Source organism: Akebia trifoliata, chromosome 8, assembly GCF_017979445.1.
Source record: "Akebia trifoliata isolate Shusen 1 chromosome 8, ASM1797944v1, whole genome shotgun sequence".
In the NCBI taxonomy this organism is placed as follows: Eukaryota; Viridiplantae; Streptophyta; class Magnoliopsida; order Ranunculales; family Lardizabalaceae; genus Akebia; species Akebia trifoliata.
Window position 1 is genome coordinate 32509748 of NC_141382.1, and position 15783 is coordinate 32525530.

The following is a 15783-nucleotide window of genomic DNA, read 5'->3' on the forward strand; positions in this document are numbered from 1 at the left end:
TACCCATGCTTTAAATTTCCAAATCTCCCCCACTAAGGATCTTTTAATAATCATCTTATTCTTTTAAACTTGACCAAAAGTCTTGCTTGGTCCCTACTCAAGGCTAATTACTTCTTCTAACTTTGGTTTTTGGAGACACGTTAGGGTCAAAATCCTCTTATACCCTTCTAACATTTTTCAAATCTTAAAAGGATTCCATAGCATTCAAGTAAATTGATTACTTTTCAAATTTTATGACCATCTTATCCACCCTCAAGAAGTCTTTACAATTTGTTTCCAAAGACCTTTGTATCCCTAGTTTGTTAGAGAGTTAGCCTGGGGAAGCTACCAAAAATGACAAAAATACTACATTAAATTACATGACATTTGGCCTAGATATCTCACAATTGACCCAAAACATAAGGTCTAGGACTATTCTAACCCCCACTAAGAATTCTCTAGATCTTTGGGTGCAAAAACTATCTTATCCCTTGATCATCAAGATTGATGTAACTCTACAAGAGGTTAAAGACCCTCAAGGCTAAGGTTAGAAGGTGGAATTGATTCTTTTCATGAAGATTTTTCCTAGAATATTTATAGAATTAAGATTTTAGGACAAGTTTACCTCCAAGGGTATCCCAAAGTCCTATAAATAGGAGACCCATTCAAGGTAAAAGAGAAGAAAAAATTAAAGTTCTAAAATTTTGTCAAAATCCTTTCTCAAAGTTCCTAAGCCTTTTCAATTTTTTTTTTCAAATTATCTCAAGAAAAAAAACCTAAGAAAGAGAAAGAAGAAGAAGAAGAACAAGGTGGTATAAGTTCTACCACAACCCCTTTTTCTAATCCTCCATCCTCACCTTTCCATCCTTTACTTTAGTTGTTTAATTTCAAACTTTCATTTATGTTTATTTAATAATGTAAATATCTAGTCTTTAGTCTAGAGGCTTGGTGGTAGAGAGTAATCCCTCCTAGAGGTGATCTTCCCCAATAAATCCTCAATAAGCTCTTTGAAAGCACTATAATAGGTTGTCTTTAATTTCTTTACTTAGGAAATTTAAATTCATAGTGTAGATAATTTATTTTCTTTATTTTTCTTACATTCTAAATTTCTTGGAATAATGGATTTTTTTTTTGTTGCTTTATTTGATGGCAATAGAGTTAGAGAGTAAACCCTCTTAGGAGGTAATTTTCTCTTATTAAGTCCATCCTATGAATACACATTCCCACACACACCACATTTTACTCTACAAAAGGATTAAAAGTCAAGGTGATGATCTCTTTAGATCATAACCTAACTTTCTAAACCAACAAAAAGATAGCCTCAAAAGGGATACAATTCATCCATGAAGGTCCTAATCTTTCCAATGGTGGTGTTATTCCCATGAAAATCTCAAAAAGAGTAAACCAATAAAAAATTACTCCCAAGTAAGTATATAATCTTGTTTTGAAGTTTTGAGATTCAAAATAGTGGAATCCAAGTGGATTCCCACCAAAGTCTTTGGCTTACAAAAAAATCTAGCAGGTACCTACTTCTAGCAGGGGCTTGCTCATCATTTTAATTTGTTAATTTTTTATAAAAAAATTATTGTCAATTTTCCTTTAAATTCTCTATAACTTCAACTATCTTCAAACATCAAAAAATCAATTTTAAAAGCTTCATCTATGGTGATATTGGTAACCATCTTTGGATAGGAGGGACAAGGTGCCTAACACATTCTTTATTCTTCAATCAAACTCCCTTACTTAGAATCTCTAGGTAGGCCCTTACCTATCCTTTTTGATATGAGAGTCATTATAAGCCAAGAAAAATGAATTTTGAAACAATTTTATGGTGCCCATTCATACCTTAATTGGTATGGGGTGGGTCTTCACTTTCAAGCTTTCTTAAGTTTTTTCCTTTGTTGAACATTTTTTTAAAGTTGGTTTACAAGTCACAAATCAAAAATGAGAAAAAATTTCTTGAAAATCAATGTTGAAAAAATGTTCCTAGAAGTAAAATGTGAGCAAAATACCTACTGGAAGCAAAACTATCTCTAGAAGCATTTTGGCTGGCCATACCAACCTAGTGGGGAGCATAAATTTTTTCCTGGCCATAACATTGTGAAGGTCAGGGGACTTTTACCTTGGCCATAGCTTTGCGAAGGTCATTGCAATTTTTTCCTGGCCATAACAATCCATACAGCCAGGGTATTTTTACCATGGTCATACCTTTTTGAGTACTAGAAGGAATTTTTTCCTTGACCATAAGAGCCATACGACCAGGCGAAGTTTTAGCCTGGAATACCCCCTGTTATGGCCAAAGGTGGATTTTGGTACTATCTCCTCTCACATTCAGCTAGGTCATTTTTATTTGGCCTTTGGGTGTTGTTCTATGAATAGAAACCCCCTTTGCCCCTTTTGCAACTCTTATGGTGTCCACCCAAATTCCTAGCATGTTCACTCTCACTTTCTCAAAATAATCTCAGAGTGTAGGTTAGGAGATGAATTCATCGAGTCTCGAAAGTAGTGTTTCCTTTAGGAATTTTCTTAGCAATAAGGTATATTTTTCTGAATAGGTTCTAAACCCCTTAAGATTAGTGTACTTTTATCCCAAGATCTTCTAACCTGGGGTTTCCCCACTTGACTCTCACAACCTCTACCTATAACACACTCGAGTTACTTTTTCCACTAAGGTTTAGGGTCAAAATTGAACCTAGAATTAATGGTCATGTCCAACCCTAAATGTCTATCCATAAGAATATATGCCCAACCTTAGACTTAAGTGTGGTATTCCATGTCTACTAAATTCTTAGGTTTAGGTGTTAGATCTCGCCAAATTCATCCCAATTCATAAATCCAAGTTAGGCTCTCCAAATTTCTTAGCTTTTTGATTCAAGGAAGGTGAAAAGTTTTCCACCCCATCATTTCACATTCACCCCTCAAGAATCATTCAATTCTTCCTTAGATATCTTAGGAAATCTTATAGGATCTAAATCAACAAATCCTTATCTGTTTTAGGTTTGCTAGAACCTTCAAGCTCAACTCCACCTGTGGGTCACCCCAATCATCTTTCGCTGACAAATATCATGCATACAACCAATCCTCATCTATTGTAGGTTTGTTAGAATCTTTGGGCTCGATCCTACTTGTAGGTTACCATGAACTTTGTCGGCAAGGGCCGTGCAATCCTTTCAAAATTTCATGGGTTCAAATCTCACACAATCAAGAAACCTATTTCTAAGGTACAAGGGTAAAATGACCCTATCTACAAAGTCTATTTCAAGACATTTCGTGTTTAAATCTCATACATGCAAGATACCCATTCCTAAGGTTCAAGGGCAAAGCAACCCTATACAATGAATATTCTTTAAGATCTTTTGGGTTTACTTCATACACTCGAGGCACCTAATCCAAAGGTCTAGGCATAACATCCATACAAGGGACCTTTTCCTTTGTATCTCCTACATTCAAAACACTTTCGTAGATCGGGTCCTTAAAGACCTTTTGGCCTCTTAAAAGTCAACTTAGTACGTTTCGTAACTTGGGTCTCTCAAAGACCTTTGGACCTATTAAAGGTCAACATAGTAGGTTTCATTCTGTAGTTCGGGTCTCTCAAAGACATTTGAAACTCTTAAAGGTTGACTTAGCTTGCATTTCCTTTCATAATTCAAGTAAAGGTCACTTTAGATCGTAGATTGGATCTCTTAAAGATCTCTGAACCTCTTAAAGGTCACCATAAATCAAGTTTTCATGTTAGAAGGTTTGGACGGGGACTTGTTTTCATTTTTATAGCTCAAATTCACAATCTCCTATTTCCTTTCATAGTTAGGGTCTCTCAAAGACCTTCGGACCACTTAAACGTCAAATTAGTCTACTTTCTTTTTTGTAGATCAAGTTTCTTAAAGACCTTTGCACTTCTTAAAGGTCAAACTAGCTCACATTTCTTTTCATAGTTTGGGTCTCTCAAAGATCTTTGCACCTCTTAAAGGTTAAATTAGTCTACTTTTCTTTCTATAAATCGAGAATCTTAAAGACCTTTAGACCTCTTAAAGGTCAAATTAGTCGCATTTCCTTTCATAGTTTAGGTTTCTCAAGGACCTTTGAACCTCTTAAAGGTCAAATTAGTCTGCTTTCTTTTTCATAGACCGGGTCTCTTAAAGACGTTTGGGCCTTTTAAAGGTCAAATTATTCGTATTTTTTTCGTAGTTCAAGTCTTTCAAAGACTTTTGGATCTCTTAAAAGTCAAATTAGCTCGTACTTCCTTTCGTAGTTCAAGATTAAAAAAAAAACCTTTAAACTTTTAAAGGTCAAATTACTCGTATTTCCTTTCGTAGTTCGGGTCTCTCAAAGTCTTTTTGACCTCATAAATGTCAAATTAGTTTGCTTTCCTTTCTATTGATAAAATCTCTTAAAGACCTTTGGACCTCCTAAAAGTCAAATTAGTTATATTTCCTTTCGTAGTTCAGGTCTCTAAAAGACCTTTGAACCTCTTAAAGGTCAGATTAGTCTGTTTTCCTTTCCATTAATTGGGCCTCGTAAAGACATTTGGACCTCTCAAAGGTCAAATTAGTCGTATTTTCTTTCGTAGTGCTGGTCTCTCAAAGACCTTTAGGCCTATTAATGGTCAAATTAGTTGCATTTCCTTTTGTAGTTCGGATCTCTCAAAGACTTTCGAGCCTAATAAAGGTCAAATTAATCTACTTTCCTTTTTATAGATCAGGTCTTTTAAAGATTTTTGGACCTTTTATAGGTCACCTTAGCATTCATTTCCTTCATTTTCATTTATTTTATCGCTTAAGGGTCTTTAGTAGAATGTCTTAGATTCTTCTAGTATAGCTCCTCCACATTCCTTTAGGTATAAAAAAAATAGAGAAACTATAAAGGGTTGCAACTAGGTCATCCTTTGTCCTAATTTTTTCAGGACCTCATCTAATCTACAATGAGGGAGGCTTGGTATTGACCTAAGACAAAAAAAAAACTAAAAAAAATTAATAATAATAATAATAAAGTCACCGGATTCCTAGAAATAAAATTGTATTTTTTTCTTTACCCAAGATACCTGCGTTTTAGAGCAAACATTGGGCGTTTAAAGAGCAACAGACTAAAAAGAGGGGCTACAACACATATTCAATATCATCTTAAGTCTAAGACTACTATCTTAGTGCCAACAGACAAAACTAACTATCTAGTTATAAAAATCATTTCTTACAAATAATCTGATTGGCAGTTGACCAGTTAGTAAGGCAACACTACTGAATGATCAAGTGGCATCAATCGGGAACATGCTGTCAGCACTGATTCAGATTTCATGGGTTACTCAAGCTATTCAGAATCAAGCAAATAGTTTAGGACAGTCTAGTCAGTAGACCTCCATAACAGCCAATTCGATAGCAGTACCTCCTTCAATGACATCAACTCTTGATCCTACGTCAACACAAGCTCAAAATAATGTGTCATCACCAATGTCAACACCAATTCAAGCCATAAACATCCCTCTCCTCATCTTTACTCAATGACCACCTCCCCAACATGCCAAGATAACACATGAGGGAGAATCAAATCGGGTTAGAAACATGAAAGGAACTACACTGAGGATAAACTATCAAGTCACATGGACACGATTATAAAAGAGTTGAACCGACTAAAGGGGAAGATTCCCAAGATAGCTTCGGGTTTGATGATCTATGTTTTTATCCGGACTTCGTACCACCGATGGAATTCAAGTATCCAAAGTTTGAGAAGTACAAAGGAATTAGATGACCTCTCACCTTTCTAAAACTGTTTTGTGGTGTTATGTGTCAATTAGGAAGAAATGACAAGCTCCTAGTGCAAATGTTCCAGAGGAGCTTGACTAGGGTAGAACAATGATGGTTTACTCAGTTGGACCACAACAAAATCTAGTGCTAGAGAAACTTAGCCACCGCCTTATTGGGTAACTACAAATTCAATATAGATATGGCACTTGACAGACAAGGTGTAGCCAAGATGATAAGGAAGCCCAAAGAGACCATCCAAGAATATGCTCAGCGATGGAGAAAGTCTGCTTCTTAAGTAAAGCTACCCATGAAAAAAATTGAGATGAATACAAAATTTATCTCAATATTAGGGCAGTACTACTATACTCATCTCATGGGATGTTAATTTCATATTTTGTCAATTACAAGACATATGTTGAGTGTCGGATCGATTTACCATTGAAGACTAATGAAGACTCTAGTAAAGCTTCTCAACCGCACGTGGCTCGACAAAAACCTACATTGTGTGTACAAGAAGCCCAAAAGGTAATGAGACCACCAAAACCATTTTCCAACATTTAGATGAATGATAGGTCGACCAATAATTATTAGGGAAACTCGTTCTTCGACCCATTCTATCATCGGACTTTTCGGGAACCAAATGGTCATAGAGGGGACATTAAAGATTTGATCACCCTAAACCCATTTTCTATCCTTGGTGCTTTATATGTATCATTATATAGGTAATACCTAGCACACCTTTGAACCGTTTCAGCACCAACCTTCCCGATAGCTCGATTTGACCCAAAAAGGTAAAAAGGCTTTTTCGAGAATCGAAAAGGGCTACAAAGGGGACATTAACGATTTAACCATCCTAATCCCATTTTCTAACCTTGGTGCTTTTTAGGTGAAATTATATAGATAATATCTAGTACACCTTCGAACCGTTTTTGCACCGGTCTTCTCGGAAACCCAATTTGACCCAAAAAGGTAAAAAAGAGTATTTTAGTTATTTCACTCATTATTCTTAGATATAGTTTGGGGATGTTCTACATAGTAAGATGTATCACCTCCCCGAACGGCATGCAAAACGGACTTACTGTTTGAAAGTTATGGTCAAAATACCCCTCCAAAGGCACGGTGGCACCGGCAGCAATTGCCATTTGAGCACGGTAGAACACTGTTGGAGCACAGTTCCACCGAAAGAGCCGTTGGAACTTCGAAAATGACTTTAAAAAGATTTTTTTGACTCATTTCTCTGATGGTTCTAGCCCTAGAGAAAGCTCACACTTCATATCTACATCCCCATGCTCTCTCTAAGCTTGAATAGGCTACATACTTAGTTGAACAACCTTAATCCAAGCCTATTCAATGGTGAACCTCTTCATCTAACCACACCCTTGCTTGTGCACACATTGGTGAACCCAAAAGGAAGTTTGAAGCATCTCTTTGAAGCAATGAGTACAACAAGATGAAGATGTCACTCTCAAGGACATGAAAGAACTCAACACTACATCGTGGTAGATCGATCCATTGAGTCGAGTCCTTGTGAGTATGATTTGTTATTGTTAGATTTCTTTTCTTCTTCAACCAAAAAGAAGTTTCTTAGTTTCATCCTAAAACCAAGCTCTTGAGAAGAGTTGAAGACTCTACTTAAGATAACAAGGTTCTAAGTTTTCCAAAGAATAAAACTTAGTGTTTGGATGAAGTGGTATCTCATTTGAACAAATCGGTTTGGGGATTCTACCGATAGAAAAATCCCATTTCGAGAGAAAGTCATTTTCTTGATCTTAAGATTTAGAATTTATCCTAGGTTTAAAAAATTATGTGTAAGATTTCGAGGTGAACCATAAACCTCCATTTTGACAGTGGAACCCAAGACCCGAGAGTAGGGTACTTGGTAGTGGATGTAGGCAAGTTGCCGAACCACTATAAATCGTGTGTTTCCTTTACGATTATGCTCTAAGCGTTAATTTATATGAATGCAATTACTTGCTCATCAAATGCTTGATAAAATGCTTATCTTGTGATGTATGATGTATGATGTAGGCTTTAGCTCATAAGATATGATTCTGGTACATCTCTAAGTTGTATACATTTTAGTATAATTGAGAAACTTGAAACTTCGTGGGGTGATTTGTAGACTTAAATTTTAATTAACCTATTCACCCCCCCTCTAGGTTTAGACACGATACAAAGCCTATAATTTCAATTGGTATCAGAGCTGGTTGCTCTTGAAGGGTCTAACGACCTTGAGTTGATCCTATTTGCTTTGAATCATGTCTAAGTTCGAGAAATTGAACCCACTCGACCTCCCATGTTTGATGGTGTTAAATATGCTTTCTGAAAAAATATAATGATGATATACATCAACTCCTTAAGTAGGGTGTATAGAACATGATTGAGGAAGGTTAGAAACCTCTTGTGGACACCATATAACTTAATGGTATCTCCACTACTGTTCCAAGACCATCAAAGAATTGGTCTGAACAAGACAAAACTGACAGTAGTAATAACTTTAAAGCACTTAATACTATAACTAGTGCTATTTCCAATGATGAGTATCAAAGGATATGCATGTGTTTGTCGGCCAAACAAGCATGGAAAATCTTAGAGGCCGCACATGAAGGAACTAGTATAGTTAAGAAGTCCAAACTCCAACTCCTCCGAACTAAATTTGAAAATATTAAGATGGAGGAAAGTGAGACTGTCCAGGAATTCTATGCACGGTTAAGTGACATATGCAATTCCATGTTTTATGTGGGAGAGTCTGTCCCACAGAGTAGGATATGTGCCAAAATTCTTAGATCCCTACCCAATAGGTTCGCCTCTAAAGTTACCTCAATCGAGGAATACTGAGATGTGGAAACCATAACTGTTGAGGAACTCATAGGTTCACTGACAACCTTTGAATTCCATCTTGAAGGTCCTCCCTATAAAGGGAAGACATCGGTCCTTAAGACCTCTTCATCCAACGATCCATCTAAATGGTCTTCTCGTCATTTTATCGAATCCTCCTCCCAAGACAATAGTAAAATAGTGTATGAGGAAGATGACAAGAGTGACCTTGAAGAAGAGGACTTGGCCTTGCTTGCCTCAAAATTTAATAAATTTTTCAAGAGGAAAGGATCCCATATCACTAATAGAAAGAGTCATCCAGTGGATAGACGACCAACTATAGGAAAATCGTCGTCTAAATCCAAGGAAGATACCGAGTGCTTCAACTGTGGTGGAAAAGGGCATTATTCCACTATTTGTCCCTCCAAACCAAAATCTAAAGGTATACAAAGACCTAAGTCTAAGGGAAAAATCATGGCTACAAAATCCACGTGGGATGATGACTCAGATGAATCAGAAAATAAGGAACAAAAATCATCGGATTCTGAAGACTATAAAACTCTTCGAATCTTTATGACCTCCACCACAGTCTCCATCCCAGCTGAGGATGAAATTGAAGAGGGACTAGATTCTAGAAATCAGAATCACCCTCAAGATGCCTCTTCCTCTGATGAGGAGAGAGAAGATGAGGATGACGATGAACTCAAACTTCAATCAGTATTTGATCAACTGTTCATCAGTCATGTAAAACTGACCAAGAAACACGGTCAAGAAAAACTCTAAAAGGAATAGTGACAGATTAAATATGATCAAGTCTGTGAGGAAAAATACTTCCTAGGGCTTCAATTAGAAGACATTAAGATTCAACTCGCAACAGCCTTGGAAAAACAGTCTAGCATGCTCTCTGTGTCTGAGACAACCTCGAATGAGAAGGATGAGATGTTCAAAAATCTTCAACATTTCAAGAATCTTATTTCCATGGCCAACTCCACAATAGCCCGTCAAAACTTAGAATTAGCAAATCTTTGTGATGACAACAAAGTTCTTAAGTTTGACATCAATGAACTGCAAAATCAAAAGACTAGACTTGAGCATAACTACACTCACGGAAGCTTGGAGTTACAAAAACTTCTAGGAGTTCAAAAATCCTATGGGGATAAAGGAGGCCTGGGCTATGATAGGTATACTTCTACATTACCTCCATCTCCCACTGTGTTCGTTCATGGAGAGTCATCAAACACTAAGAAAAACTCAAAGAAAATTATCACATGCAACTTCTGTGGTGGAATGGGTTACATGAAATTTGAATGCATCGAGTTCAAGACCATCTACCAAACAACCTTACAGACCCCTATTAGCAAATCATTATCAGTTGAAAAGAAGAAGCATGATAAAGGAAAGTCTCCTCTGCAAAACAAAGTTGAAAATGCTAAGAAAGAAGAGTTTTCAAAGTGGAAGGGAGTAAATAATTCATCACCTCCCAAACAAAATAACAATATTGGGGAAATCTTCAAACAGATTGCTCGTCTGAACCTAAAAGCTAAAGAACTTGCTGAATCAAGTAGAGACAATCAAGGTGGAAGAAGGTATCCAAAGAAAAATTCACCTTCGAGATCACCCAAGAAGAGTAGGTCCCCTAAGAAAAACTCACCTATTCAGGAGAAAATTAAGTTGAAAAGAAAAATTCCTTCCCCTCCTAAATGTAATCATCAACCCCCCAAGATGACTTTACAATGAAAAATCAAAAATGGGGATACCAAGTGCCTTGTAATTCACATAGCCCTCAAGGCTGGAAATCTTTCGTGATGGTACCTTGATAGCGATTGTTCCCGACACATGACAGGTGATCGAAGTCAATGTGGCCACTTGGTTGATTTTGAGGGAGGGTTAGTCACCTTTGGTGATGGTAGCACAGCTAGGATTATTGGGCGAGGAACTGTCAGTGGTCTTGGATTGCCCACGATGGAAAATGTGTTGTGCGTTGATGGTTTGAAACATAATCTTCTTAGCGTATCCCAAATATGCGACAAAGACCACCCGGTGAGTTTCAATCGTGAAGTCTGCGAGATCTCTATCCCTAATGGTAAAATTATTATGAGAGGCCTTCGCACTTTTGATAACTTTTATGATATCGAAAATACAAGAGAAATCACCGTCTCCTGTGTGAGCTACGTGGCTCAAGTTGATGAAGTCCAGTTATGGCATCAATGACTCGGTCATGTTCACTACAAGAACTTGTTTCAACTTGCCTCAAAAGGCTTAGTTAGAGGATTACCCAAGTAGGGTAAACAAGAAAGAGATGTCTGTGGGGAGTGTCAAATTGGTAAACAAATTCGAAGTACTCACAAAAAGACAACGACTCTTGCAACCTCAAAATCCCTAGCTCTTTTACACATGGACCTTGTGGGCCCCACTAAAGTACGAAGTCTAGGTGGTAAGAGACATTTCTTGGTGATAATTGATGATTACTCGAGATTCACCTGGGTTGCTTTCTTAAGAGAAAAATCTGATACTTTTGATGAATTCAAAAAGATTATTAAGCGTATCCAAACAGAAAAAAAATCTGTCGTAGGTAGAATTAGAAGTGATCATGGTAGAGAGTTTGAGGATAGTTGGTTTACACAATTTTGTGATGAAAATGGAATCCGACATGAATTCTTTGCTCCTAAGACCCCTCAGCAAAATGGAGTTGCTAAAAGGAAAAATCGCGTTCTTCAGGAAATGGTCACAGTCATGTTGTATAGTAAAAACTTCCCAAAAATCTGTGGGCTGAAGCTGTAAGTACTGCCTGCCACATTAATTATTGAGTGTATCTTCGAGTAGGCTTAAATAAAAAAACTTATGAACTGTGGAACGACAAAACTCCCAGTGTCAAGCACTTCAGAGTCTTTGATAGTAAATGTTATATCTTAAAAGATTGCGTACACTTGGGAGAGTTTGATTCAAAGAGCGGCCAAGCAATCTTTCTGGGATATTCTTCAAATAGTCGTGCTTTTTGAGTCTTTAATCAAAGGACCTCCTCCATCTAAGAATCCATAAATAAGGTAATCGATGATCAACCCATCAAAGACAATGGTCCTTCTGATCCAGAAGTTGAGGACAAGGGTATATTCCCAACTCCATCCACACCTCCCTCAACATCTCAGGTTCCAGAAACATTACTTGTAATCAAGGATCATCCTACCAGTCAAATCCTTGGAGATCCTAAATAGGTGTTAAGACCCGGAGATAACTTGAGATGTTGAACAGTCATCTCTGCTTCACATCCAAGATGGAGCCAAAAAATGTTGATGAAGCCCTCACTGATGAATATTGGCTTCATGCCATGCAGGAGGAACTTCTTCAGTTTACTCGAAATCAGGTGTGGTACTTAGTACCAAGGCCAACTGACAAGAATGTTATCAGAACCAAATGGATATACAAGAATAAGTCTGATGAACTTGGCAATGTTGTCCGAAACAAAGCTCGTCTAGTAGCTTAGGGATATTCTCAGATTGAGGGTGTTGATTTTGATGAAACATTTGCCCCTGTTGCTAGACTAGAGTCGATTCGGATTTTGATGTCCATAGCGTGCTCCATGAAATTTAAACTGTTTCAGATGGATGTCAAGAGTACGTTTCTGAACGGCATTTTAGATGAGGAAGTATATGTTGAACAACCCAAGGGTTTCATTGACCCTAAGCATCCTCACAAAGTTTTTAGACTAAAGAAGGCACTCTATGGCCTTAAACAAGCCCCTCGAGTTTGGTATGAACGGTTGACTCAATTCTTGATCAACCATAACTATACTAGGGGTAGTGTTGATCAAACACTATTAGTTCAAAAGGTCAAGGGTCACACTCTTATTGCCCAGATCTATGTGGACGACATCGTGTTTGGATCTACAAATGAAGAGATGGCTCACAAGTTTGCCCACTTGATGCAATCTAAATTTGAAATGAGTATGGTGGGCGAGTTCAATTTCTTCTTGGGGTTGCAGGTTAAATGGCTCAAGGATGGTATGTTTGTGTCCCAAACTAAGTATGCACGAGAATTGATAGATCGTTTTGGTCTTCAGTCTAGACGAATTCACCACACCCCTATGAGCACCACACTCAAACTTTCTAAAGATCTATCTGGTAAATGTATGGATCAGTACCTCTACAGGAGTATGATTGGCAGTCTCCTCTACTTAACAGCCAGTCGACCAGACATTTCCTATTCTATTGGAGCCTGTGCCCGTTTTCAAGCCGATCCTAAGGAATCACATCTCACGGCTGTCAAACGGATCATTCGCTATATAACTGGCACCTCTGAGTATGGTCTCTGGTACCCTTTTGATTCATCTCTCTTATAGCTGGGTACTCTGACGCCGATTGGGCTGAAAATGTTGATGATCGAAAATCCACTAGTAGTGGTTGTTTTTATGTTGGTAACTGTCTTATTGCTTGGTAAAGCAAGAAGCAAAATTCCATTTCTCTATCCACCGCTGAGGCTGAATACATTGCTGCCGGAAGCTGTTGTGCACAACTTCTGTGGATGAAGCAAATGCTTTCGGACTATGGGTTCCCTCAAGATATGATGAGCTTGTTTTGTGACAACACTAGTGCCATCAATATTTCTCAGAACCCTGTCCAACACTCTCGGACTAAACATATCGACATTCGTCATCACTTCATACGTGAACTTGTTGAAGATCACGTTATATCTCTCGAATATGTTCCAACCGAGCGTCAACTTGCCGATATTCTCACAAAATCTTTGGATTCGATGCGGTTTGAACACCTTCGAAATTCCATTGTGGTGTGCTCCCTGTGAGCCCCCGATTCGAGATTTTGGAAGAGTGTTTGATAGCACTCCCGAAAATTCAAATTTCTGAATTTTCACCCACTATGGGCACTTTTGAGTCCTATGACTCATTTTTGAGGCTTACTAGTTACATCCAAGGTTTTTGACCTCTCCTTGTCGCCACATGCTTTTTGGGAGTGTCGGTCAGACAAAGGCATCGTCGCTTGAATCTTCACAAAATTATGAAAATTGGTATATTTGAGTTCCTAGACCCATCATAAGTTGGTTCTTCCACCTTTGTCGTCTTCATTGAAAATTATCTTGCAAATGCTTTATCTTTCAATTTTTTGACCGAATCTCGTCGCACGACATTTTTGTAAAAATTCTCTAGCCTTAACGAACGAGAGTTGGGGGATGTACAATGCCTTTTTCTCTAAGTAAACACCTTGGGAAATGCAAAAAAACTATAAAAAAAAATTAGGGGCATTTTTTTTCACCTTGACAGCACCATGCCCATGTATGGCAGCTCACGGCGGCACCGTGCTACAGTGACGGTGGCACCCACAACACTCTATAAAGTGCCTCTTTTGCTGTTTTATCTTCATTTTTTCTTACTCAACTTCCTTTCCACTCCTCCTCCTTAGCTACTCTCTCTAGGTATCATCTCTCTCTCTCTCTCTCTATCCATTTTCATCATTTCCCTCTTCTCCATCATCATATTCACACCATGTTCTTCATATGGATTCTCCTTTCCATTTGTTCCATCACCCTAGTGACCCTCTGGATGGCCAAAAGAGGTACTAATCCACTAAATCCACCTACTCGACCCTCATCAAGGGCCAAGAAAGCAAAGACCGCGGCTTCTTCTTCTCGTCGCTCCCCTACACCGCCCTCATCTTCACCATCTCTTGATGATGCCTCGGAATCGGAAGGAGACATCACCGGAGTATGCACATTATCTCTCTTGTTGTATTGCATTCAAGAATCACCCCGTCATATGCGAACATATCATTTATTTTGCACACACACATATGCATGTTTTGACACGGCTCTATCTAGTTATATATGTTTTTTTTAGTGTCATTTATCATGCCATGCCCATGCTTCATAGTCATACTATCTTTGGCATGTCTATATGTGCTTCCGCCATGCATCTTGCTCTACTAGTCATTTTAATTGCGTGCATGTATATTATCCCCTATGCTTATTGGTAAATATTTTGTATCGGTATTGGGTTGATTACGCCCTTTGTCAAATATTGACAAAAAGGGAGAGAATATTATTTTCACCTGAGTGTACTGTCTCAATTGACTTTTACAGGTAAAACATTCAAGGGGAGCAGTACCAAAGGGGGAGCGAAGCAGGTAGAATCTTAGGTTTTTATTTTTAAACACTTTTGTAAGATTCTAATCGGGTGTAAGTCGTGTTGGTCAATCTGGGAATGTTTCCCAGTCTTTTTGGTCTACTTTAAGGTTTTGTCTTGTAATTGACAAAGGGGGAGATTGATAATTCTATATTTTATCAATTACAAGACATATGTTGAGTGTCGAATCGATTTACCATTGAAGACTAATGAAGACTCTAGTAAAGCTTCTCAACCACATGTGACTCGATAAAAACCTCCATTGTGTGTACAAGAAGCCCAAAAGGTAATGAGACCACTCAAGACCGTTTTCCAATATTTAGATGAATGATAGGTCGACCAATAATTATTAGGGAAACTCGTTCTTCGACCCATTCTATCATCAGACTTTTCGGGAACCAAATGGCCATAGAGAGGACATTAAAGATTTGACCACCCTAAACCCATTTTCTATCCTTGGTGCTTTATATGTTTCATTATATAGGTAATACCTAGCACACCTTTGAACCGTTTCAGCACCAACCTTCCCGATAGTTCAATTTGACCCAAAAAGGTAAAAAGGCTTTTTCGAGAACCGAAAAGGGCTATAGAGGGGACATTAACGATTTAAGCATCCTAATCCTATTTTCTAACCTTGGTGCTTTTTAGGTGGAATTATATAGATAATATCTAGTACACCTTAGAACCGTTTCTGCACCGGCCTTCCCGGAAGCCCAATTTGACCCAAAAAGGTAAAAAGGGTATTTTAATCATTTCACTCATCATTCTTAGATATAATTTGGGGATGTTCTACATAGTAAGATCTATCACCTCCCCGAACGGCATGCAAAACGGACTTACCGTTTGGAAGTTATGGCCAAAATACCCCTCTAATGGCATTTCTATAATTTTCACGGTGGCATTGTTCATTAAGCATGGTGGCACTGGCAGCAACTGCCATTTGAGTACGGTAGAACATTGCTGGAGCATGGTTCCACCAAAAGAATCGTTGGAACTTTGAAAATTAATTTAAAAAGACATTTTTGGCTCATTTCTCTGATGGTTCTAGCCCTAGAGAAAGCTCACATTTCATATCTATATCCCCATGCTCTCTAAAAGCTTCAATAGGCTACATACTTAGTT